The 10,230-nt window shown below is 57.2% G+C and overlaps 1 protein-coding gene across 5 annotated transcripts in view; it reads right to left on the reverse strand.

Annotated features, from left to right (window-relative positions):
• DAGLA (diacylglycerol lipase alpha) overlaps positions 1–7,111 on the reverse strand; it is a 58,710-nt gene extending 51,599 nt beyond the window's left edge. The window contains exon 1 of one of the 5 annotated variants that reach the window (XR_016216526.1): positions 6,923–7,111. The gene's annotated coding sequence lies outside the window, so the exon portion shown is untranslated. Of the gene's footprint in view, positions 1–6,599; positions 6,832–6,922 lie in introns of those variants that run through there. The other 4 variants (XM_051833223.3, XM_051833221.3, XM_051833228.3 and 1 more) reach the window with 4 other exon arrangements.
• Between the last annotated feature and the right edge of the window lie 3,119 nt (positions 7,112–10,230).

Raw genomic sequence — 10,230 nt, forward strand, 5'->3', positions numbered from 1 at the left:
CATTCCGCAAATGGCTGCAACAGCTCAAGCCAGGAGCCTGGAACTCCATCCCTGTCTCCCACATGGGTGGCATGGCCCCAATCACTTGGGTTATCTTCTACTGCTTTCCTAGGCGCATTAGCAGGAAACTGGAACAGAAGTGGGGGCATCTGGGACTCGAATTGGTGCCCATATGGGATGCTAGCATCACAGGTTGTGGCTTAACCTGCTATGCCAAAATACTAACCCTTAATTCCCCTTTTCCAAGAACTTTTGGAAATATCCTTGTATGTGATAAAGAAACAGGCAGAGGAGACAGAAAGAGAAGGGGATTACAGGAAGAATCAGACAAGTACCCTGGGAATCAAGGTTGCTGGGGGTGGGGGTCAAATCCTGGCACCCCCACCTATCAGCTGACCTTGGGTAGGTATTTAAACCTCATCTATAAAATGAGCCAGTAACACCTGCCTCTTGGAGTGCTCACAAGGACCAAAGGAGGCAACCTAAGAAAAGTGCTCAGAGCGTGCCTGGCATCTGTGCTTATTTAGTGAAAGGTTACTTTGTCATTCTTGTAATTCTTCAGTGAGGATGTGGATAGTGAGGGTGACCACACACACACACATCTCAGTGGGCCATTCTAGAGTTCAGGGGGCCACGAAGAGAGGCTTCATGGGAGGAGGTGGGCTTATGTGGACCCTGAAGGAGAGACACGGTGTAGAGAGGGGCATGGGAATGAATCCATCCTGGGCTCAAACCCTGGCTTCGCAGCTAATGGCTCTGTGTCCTAGAGCAGGTGACTCGATCTCTTTAAGCCTCCTGCAAGAGAGGACTGAGGGTTGGGGCAGTGGAAGGGGTCTCAGCTGCAAAGAGAGAGAGAGATCCTCTCTGTGCAACCTTGGGTTAGCTTCAGTTCCTTGGCATTCACAAAAAAGGAAACTGTTGTGAGCATTACTGTTATTCTGTAGCTAAGCAAAGCCTCCCAGAGACACACCCTGGAACCTGAAACAACCCCTCAGTCTGCAAGGGTCTGACAAAGCCAAGTGCAGGGCCCTTTCCCCAGGGCAACAAAAATGCAGCCCTGGGGAGCACTCCCCTCGCTGCCCCCCCACCTTGGGACCTGCCCATCAGGCACAGCCAGGGGCTGGGAGGTGCAGGGTGTGTTGGGCATAATGAGGGGACATCAATAATAAATTAACCTCAAGTAAGTCTAGGAACATCAATCATAAATTAATTAAATGGCTCCAGAAGACAGCATGACAGGGGGCCTATTGCAGACCCGTGAGAAGCAGCATCCTGCCTCACCTCACACAGCCTGGGCCCGCCCTCCCCAACTCCTCCCTGGAAATGTCTCCAGGTGTAGGAACAGCTTCTCAGGAGCGGCCCCCAAAACACAGGTGAAGACAAGCCCTGTTCGCCTCCTCCCGTCTCCCAGCACAGGGAACACTCAAACGCTGAACGAGTTTTGATGAAACCTCCCAGAATAGTAACCTCCTGGGCTGAACTCAGGCAGGCGAGATTTCCAGGGGTAATTTGGTGAGAAAATGATCAAACGCCTGGAAATAAGTGCTGGGAACACTGGAACCCCTCAGTGGGTCCTCAGGGAGGAGAAGAACCTCGCAGGCAGCACAACAAACAGACAAACAGCCGCCCGGGGTTCTGAAAGCCACACACTGGCGCTCCTGGCGCCCGAGGGAATCAAACCAACTGAAAGTCAAGCGTGGGAAACACATCCGGGGCTGGGGCTCCCAACCCCGGGCCCTGCCCTGTGCCCACCAAACAGACGAATCTCGTGCCTTCTGCCTCTCTCCGTAATCAGTCTTTCCACTCCCCAAGGTGGCTGCTGCCCTGTCCAAACCCTGTGTACCTGGCCACTCCTGGCTCCTGTGCCTCAGTACCCTGGCACCTGCCACCAGATACGTCTTCCTGGGGGTGGCACCAGCCCCACACCCTTGCTCAGGACATCTCAGTGACCGGCCATGTTTCAGTCTGCAGTGGTAGCTCCTGGGGACTCGGCTTCAGCTCACATTTTCACCCTGAGCTTTCTCTACTCTGCTTCATGCACCCTGCGCGTGGGCAGCAGCTCCCCTTCCCAGCCATGGCCCCCTACTGCTGCTGATTCTCCTACAACCCCCTTCCTGGGGTCACTCCCACTGGCCATTAGGGTCCAGGGTAAAGGTCACAGCCACCCAAGTCCCCGCTCACCTCCCTAGTTTGAGTCATTCGCTTTCATACCATCCAATAGTATGGCTTCTAGAAACTGATAATCTCTTCTCAACAGAACTGAGGGCACTGAGGTCAGAACCTCCCCTTGACAGGCTCTGGTCTGGCCGATTTGTTTCCATGGCCCTCACGGACCCCAGACCCCAGCAGGTGCTCCAGGAAGAATTATCAGCTGAATCCAGGCAGACGCACTCCCCAGAGCCCAAGGCTTGATTCCTCTGTGTGATGCTGTGGACAGATACACAGGGTTCTTGGGTCCCACGGGCAGGGTGGAGCTGACTTCCTTGAACCAAGTAATAGGAACCATTACATTTTCCCTGGTGCCAACATATGCAAGTCATGATGTAACCACTTTTCTATGGGAAAAGATTCTGCTTTGCTACAGCCAAAACCTTTTTTGAGGCATTACACGGTAGAACTCTTTAGCTTCTCTTATGTGGGGGAGGTTTTGCTATCTCCATTTTACAGACAAGGAAACTGAGGTACAGAGAGAGACTAGAGTTCAAATCTGGGTCTGTTTGGCACCCAGGGACTGTCACGCTGTCTTCTGTCCCCAGCTGACTTCTAGGTGGCAGGGGGAGGAGCAGGCATGTGTGAGACGCCCCCAGGTAGTGCACAGATGGGCATCGGGGAGCCACGCCTCCAACTGGGCTTCCTTCTAAGGAATAGCGAGAAAGCAGCAAGGAAACAGCAAGGCTTCTCTCGTAGCAATCACAGCAGCAAAGGTACCAAACCTACCCCCCACCCTGCCGGCGCTCCAGGGCCACCTCCTCCGGCTGCACTGTTCTCTCCAGCAACGCCCCGCTCCACACACCCACCGACACCAGGCCAGCCAGACACGGAGCCCGCAATTCCCCCGCCACCAGGCGCTCCACACCCCCTCAGCCCTCACTTCCCACAGACACACTTATGGGCACACGCGGCTTCACACACGTGCACTCCCTGCGCTGCCTGCAGCGGAAACGGGCTTGTCCCCTGCCCACCTCACTGCACCCCAGGAAGACACCTTGTCTGCGGCCACACGGAGCACGCCACGTCATCTCCTTGGGTTCTCAACAACAAAGAGATCCCCGGGATAAAGCAGCTTCCTGGGTCTCCCAGGCACCCCCGCCCCACCCTGCACACACCCCTCACTTCCCCAGCTAACCCCAGAAAGACCAAGCCCAGTCCAGGTTGGTATCGGAAAGAGGGAAAAAACAATCAAGATCAACAGTTTTTAGCCCCACTCGCTGGGGAGGGAACCACATCCTGTGATGTCCTGGGCTCCGCGGTTCTTGAAGATTTATCTCCCTCTGACCACACGCTCATTGATATTTCCCCCAGCGCCACTTGCCCGGTCCACTGGAGTGTAATGTAAAGCTATTCCGGTGAGAAATTGAACTCAGATGGAGAGCCGGCCAACAGGTGATTAAACACTAGGGTCCCCCTGTGATCCCAGAGGGAGGGACTGGGGGAGGAGCAGCTCCCATGACAGCCTGAGCCGTCAGCTGCAGCTGTCCGGCCCGGTGCTCACAGCTCTGGTCCAGCATCCTCTGGCCAGAGATGCCTGATTCCCTGGCACCCTGAAGCTGAGCAGCTGGACACTGTGATTTATGGGGTAGCTGAGAAAGGAAAGGCTGCCAGAAGCTGAGGGAAGCAACTTTGGGAGAAACACGGACAAAGAAAACAGGAATAGGACTGACGACTGGAGTTGGAAAAAATCTCAGCTCCAAAGAGCCACTTGCCCTTGATGTCCGCTCCTATGTCGCCAGCCCCCTGCCTCCACTGGCATCTGTAAACTCAGCACCGGCGTACAATGACAAGGGCTGCTCCCTTAGCCTGGCTCCCTGCTGCCTCAAGCCCTAAAGGCTGGAAAGAAAATTCAGCCCTGCTTTGGGGAGGCCAACTCCTCCTCCCAGCGTCTTGCGATTGATCACTGCCACCTCCCACCCGCTCTGCAAAGTCCCAGCATCCCACGCGGATGGCAAGGGGTGGCCACAGAGGTCTCCTAGAGCCCAGTGATGAAAGGCTGAGCCACAAATCAGAGCAAACAGGCAGAGGTGCGGAGGGTGAGCCGAGGGGACACGAACAGCGAATCTTCCCAACAGGGCGGCCAGACACTTCCTCCTTAATGGACGCCACATTCCCAGGGGGCTTTCCGGGCAGGAGCGGCTCCTCCGAGAGGCAGGAAGATGCTGTAGGAAGTGCACACGATGGGTATCTGAGCCCCTCCGAGCGTCCTGGGAGTGACTGAGGAGCAGCGCCCAGCCAGCAGCCGCTGGGACAGGGCGAGTCCCGCAGCATGGAAATGTGGGCTCATCATCCTTCTACCCACGTGGCTTGCACTGCAGCTTGGACACAGGGCAAAAACTTTGTGCCTTGGGGAGCAGGCTGAGGCAGACACCCACACAGAATGCTCGGGAAACGGCCCTCCAGTGCCACGGCTCTCAGCTTGGCGGTTGGTCGGGGTTGGGGGGAGGGACGGGGCGGAAAGGGAGGAGTAGGGGGTGTGCAATGCACTCTGTCAGGAACTAGGCTGCTGGGAGCAGGAAACAAAGCAATTCGCAGCCCCCCTCATGTTCCCCACCTGGGAATGCCTTTAGCTGGAAGTGCAAGCCACATCAGGAGGGATGTCCCATGGTGTCCGCGCCACACCTGTCCATCCTCAGAGCACACTTTTCCTTCCCCCACACGCCCGGGGGACCCCTGCCATCGAGCCCCAACCTCCCTGGCAACACAGCCCAGCCCCAAGCCTGCTCTGGCCACTCTGGCCAACTTCACCTTCTTCTGGAACAGCCCCCACAACACTGAGGTGACTGCTCGCCACCCCCGTGCCCAGAGCCTGGAGCCGGAGAAAACACACACTTCCCAAGTCCCCTTCCCACATGGGGACCCTGGATGTGCCAGCCACAGGCACCTCCCAGACCTACCCGGACGACGAGGCCGACTGCAGTCCCAGCCAAGGGCTTCCAACTGCTGGGGCCACGCTCAGGACCATCCCCAGGAGACCTGGGGCCTGGTTCCAGCTCAGGAGCTGACTCACAGCGTCAACAGATCCCACTCTCCCCACCAGAAGCCTGCACACTCAGGGCCTCCGACTGCTGGTGCCAGGCCCTCAGCCTTCCGGCCCTTTCTCCCCAGTCACATCCCGAGCCCCTCCGTGGCCTCCTGCCTCCTGCCCTGGCCTCGTCACCTGACGATGACCTCTGGGTAGCCTTTTGCTGTTTACAAAGGGTTTCGGGGGAGGACCGTCTCCCTTCATGCTCTGTGACGACCACCGCGTGACCACGTGGCTCTGACAGGTAAAGTCACCTGCTCAAGGTCACTCAGCCAAGGCCGGGATTCAAGTTTTCTGGCTTCAAACACACCCGACAGTACTCCAGCTTTCAGGAACTCAGGGGTGTCTCCGAGTACCTCTCCTGATAAATCAGCTGCCGCCCCGAACCCTAGTTGGCAACATTCTTTCTGGACGCCTAACTGCCTTTCCAGACCCACTCGACTGCTCCCTTTTTACGCATCTACCTCTAGTCCTGCTTCCTCGAGAGAGCCACAGAGGCCTGAAAGTCTCTCCCACCTCCTAAGACTTCTCTGGGGGCCCTGGCAATTGCCCCCTTTGCAAAGCAGAACACGACGCGATACGGAGTGAGACCCTCACCCAAAGCTTCCCAAACACCAGCAGGTGCCATCTCAACACCTGTCCCAGCGGTTCCAAGGAGCAGCCTCCAAAGCTTCCAAACACCAAAGGAGACAGGCAAGCCCCAGACATCCTGGAGTGGACCCACCAGCCAGGGCCTGGTGACTAGACAGATGGTACCCGACCTGCTGACACTGGTCACCTCCCAGCCCTTTCCCGGTGTTCATGTTCAGGCACATGGACCACCACAAACACCCATCTCTCCCTCCTTCCCCACAGCTGGATAAACTCCTGAGTCCAGGACGATGCTGGAGTCTGGACAGGTCTCCTCTGGGTCACCATCAGTGCCCTGGTGACAGAAGCATCTCCTAGCATCTATCACATCCAGCACAAAGGACACTGACCTTCTCTCCGCCTTCTGCCACCGCCCCAGGGCCCAGGGTACCCAACAGGCGTGAAAGCTGGGTCCCTCTGACAGAGGCAGTGAGCATTACCGTGGCCAGGGTGGGAGAGGGGCTGTTGCCCTACCCATCCCCCAGGGGCTGGGGGCCGCACAGACTGCCCCCTCCCAGTGCCAGGCAGCCCCAGCACTGCACAGGGCCCCCGCCATTTCTCACAGTCGGAGCAGGGGCTCCAGTCGCGCTGAGGACACCAATTCTCCAAGCCCTGGGTGCCACCACCCCAGACCATCCCAGCACCCAAGCAACGGCAGCACTTCCTCACGACCATGCAGGCGGCACCACCACGCCGCCGCCGACCCAGCCCGCATGCTGCGCCCATCGCCTACCTGCACAGGGGTCCGCACCCGCCTCTCACCTGGGCGGCCACCACCACGCCAACGTGAGTTTTCTGATTCCAGTGCCTGGAAATCCACGCTGCCTGCGCCGGACCCACGTTGCCCACGCCCGTGCCACCGGTGTCACCATCCCCACACCGGTGCCGGCGGCTCCATGGACCTCACACCTGGCGCGGGAGCGCGTGGCAGCCGCACCTCCGCCCGCGGACCGGTCGGGCCGGCCCCCGCGCGCCCCGGACACTGCCCAGCCCGCCGCACCGCTTGCACTGCGCCCGCGCCCCGGCCCGGCCCGGCGCGCCCGAGGGCCCCCTTACCTCCCGCCCGCCGCAGGGCTCGGCCCGCCGCCGCCGCCGCGACCGCCACCTCCATCCTGGGCTCCCCAAGGCCCCGATTCACTAACGCCGCTTCCGCAGGGCGCCGGCGCCGGCGCGAAGGCCGCCTCCGCCCCCCGGGGGACGCTGCGTCCTTTACGTAAACCCCACTCCGCCGCCAGCGGTGACCATGGCGACGGTCGTGGGGAGGCAGCGCCCCCTTGCGTCAGGGAGGGGAGCGGCGCCGGAGCGCGAGCGAGCGCAGCCTTTCGCGGGCGCGGGGCCCCGCGCGTGGGGGCGGTGGGCGCGGGGCTCCGGCCTCTGCGGGGCCTCCGTGGGCGGCAGGGTGGGGCTGGGCAGTCCGCGCTGCCTGCCGCGAAGCCAGCCGCCTGGGTGCCCCCTCCTTCAGGCCCCTCGTGACCGGGTTTAGCGTGGGAGAGGAAGACAAGCCAGGACGCTCACTGGAGAACTGGTTCATTTAGGAGAAGGAAAGAGAGAGTCGCGCCCCACCTCCTGGGGTGACCGAGAGCTCCTCGGGGAGTCGGGGCACGTTTCCGTGGGCGTCTGCTCCATCCCTGCGCGGTGCGTAGGGTCGTGCCTGGCCTCCAGACCCGGCCCTGTGTCAAGTTTGCGTTTCTAGCAAATGAAAAAAAACACAGCGAAGCACACACCGGTTCCTTCACGCCGTAGGCCCCTCGGCACACCTTCTTGAGTCTCTCCCTCGCAGGGCCAGGCCGCGCCCACGCCCTGCACCAGGCCACCAAGGGAGCCAGACGGCGATCCCTGTGCCCAGGAACTCAGTCCACGCGGGAGCCTCACTGTGGGGACACTTGGACAAGCTCCCGGGGCCAAGGAGTTGGGGTTTCAAAGGGCCTGCGTAAATACATCAGACACAGGAACCGGGGCGCGGTGCTTCGGGCAGGGGAAGTGCCTCGGAAATATTTCCCAAGGCCCTGCTGCCCTCCCCGGATATCAGGGTGACGGGCAGGTGGAGCAGAAGAAGCTGTGTGCCCTGGGGGTGGAGGCGGGGCTCAGCCTGGCAATCACCAGTCAGACGTAGGAGTTCAAAGTGTGACCCAGGCGCAGGACCGCCTTCCCCTCCAGAGAGGCAGGTGCACTGGGAGGAGTTGGGTGGCGCCAATGGATACTTTGCAGGCCAGCTCTGGCTTAGATTAAAGAAAAGAAAATGGGGAATGGGTGGAGGAGCTCAGGGGTTCCGGCAGGAGCTGAGCCCTATAGAAGCAGTTCAGGGACCTTCTTTCTGGAGCGCTGTGCGCTTAGTCATAATCAAAACTTTTAGATTAGGAGGTGGGGGTGGGGAGGGGTTTGCCAACGGGCACAGTGTTACAGTAGGTAGCAGGAACAAGTTCAAGTGCTCTACTGCACAGTAGGGTGACTACCGTTAGCAATGATGTACCTTTCAAAATAGCTACGGGAGGATTCTTAATGTTCTCATCACTAAGAAATGATACAGTGTTTGAGGTGGTAGGCTGATTGCTCTACTTGATTGTTATACAATTGTATACACGTTTCAAAACATCGTGTTGTATGTATAATTATGTCCTTCAAAAAGAAAATTAGTAGTGAAATTTAAAAAAAAAAAAAAGAGAGAGAGAGAGAGAGAGAGAGAGAGAAATGTCAGGTCTGAACTCTTGGCACAAAGTTCCAGAGTCCCAAAAGGAAGCATCCTACTGGTTCAGTGTGGGCTACAGTTAACCAGCCATGGCCAGGGCAGAAAGCGCCGAGTTGACTCATTCTTTATATTGAGAGAAGATACCAGAGGAGAGATGAGAACGTAGGCACCCCCAAGATTGTCTGCTGCATCCCAGCCTTTAGCTGCCCCTTGCATACCCACGTTCATACCCACACTCGAGTGTACACACACACACACACACATCCTTGTTCCCATTCATTCATGGCTGTCTGCACCATCTCATCCCCATGTTCAGCCACCTCCAGACTTGGTATCACAAGGCTACTATAATTCAAGATTTTAAAGGTGATATCCACTCCTTCCCGAGTTCCATAGCAATCCCATCTGGGAATCTAGCAACTGAATTAAAGGGTACATTGAACCACTGCCAACTTTGAATTTTTTGAGCTCTTGCTACTCCAAGTGTGGCTTTGACCCCATCCGGGAGTGCCTTACAAGTGCAGAATCTCAGGCGCTGCAGCACAGCCTGTTCACAAGACAGCCAGGCAGTTCGTAGGCACTTTAGGTTTGAGAAGCCCCACCATTATGAGTATCAAGGGAAAGAAAAAGGAGATATAAAAAGTTTTTAATTTGACCATTCCTACTTTTTTTTAAAGAGAGGGGTGGTGGTGGTGCTTAATGATCTCTCTCCAATGACTCCAGCACCAATCAAGGAAACACGGGGAGAGGCTGCCATCAATTTTTGCAACTGGTCACAAACTCCTAGAAGGTATTTGTGGCTTTCTTCCTCCTGCCTGCGGCTCATTTGGGCAGGATTCTTTACCTGGCAGACAGACCCAAGTCTTCATTCTTTTTTTTTTTTTTAAGATTTCTTTATTTATTTGAAAGGCAGGATTATAGAGAGAAAGAAAAAGAGAGAGAGAGAGAGAGATCTTCCATCCACTGGTTCACTCTCCAAATGATGGCAAAAGTTTGGGCTGAGGCAGGAAAAAAGTAAGAGCTTGGAACTTCATCTGGGTCTCCCATGTGGGTTCAGGGACCCAAGCACTTGTGCTATCTTCCATTGCTTTCCCAGGCACATTAGCAGGGAGCAAGATTGGAAGTAGAGCAGCCAGTACTCACACTGGTGCTAGTTTGGGATGCCAGCGTCTCGGGCTTAGTTTGCTCTGCCACGGTGTCGGCCCCAAATCTTTATCCTCGAGTGTTTGGTGATCTCAGCTGTCAGGCGTCTCGGCAGGCGTCTATTTCTGCTTATCATTGGGCATGATGACGACAGAGGTACTCCCTGGATTCCACTCATACCTCTTGTGTGTGTGTGTGTGTGTGAGAGAGAGAGAGAGAGAGAGAGAGAGTCCCAATCGGCCAGGTGACAGTCCCCGTTTCCAATCACTGGAACCAGACACACACACACAAACCACCAGACACACAATCAAAACCCAGAGTTGCCTGCAGAAGAAGCAGACATTCTGATGATGACGAGGCACACCCAGGTCACCTGCACCTCTAGTTCCAAGCTCCATTGGAAGAAACGTCCCATAAAGGGTGGCTGGCTCAGGGCAGGCAGACCCCCTGGGGGCCTGACCTGGTCAGCTACCAATCCACACTCTGTCCTGTCCGCTGCAATGTCAAGCTTGCCTTCCCCTCGGAGCCCTTTGGA

This window comes from Oryctolagus cuniculus, chromosome 1 (genome assembly GCF_051225735.1).
Source record: "Oryctolagus cuniculus isolate XC-2025 breed Fujian yellow rabbit chromosome 1, ASM5122573v1, whole genome shotgun sequence".
NCBI classification, from domain to species: Eukaryota; Metazoa; Chordata; class Mammalia; order Lagomorpha; family Leporidae; genus Oryctolagus; species Oryctolagus cuniculus.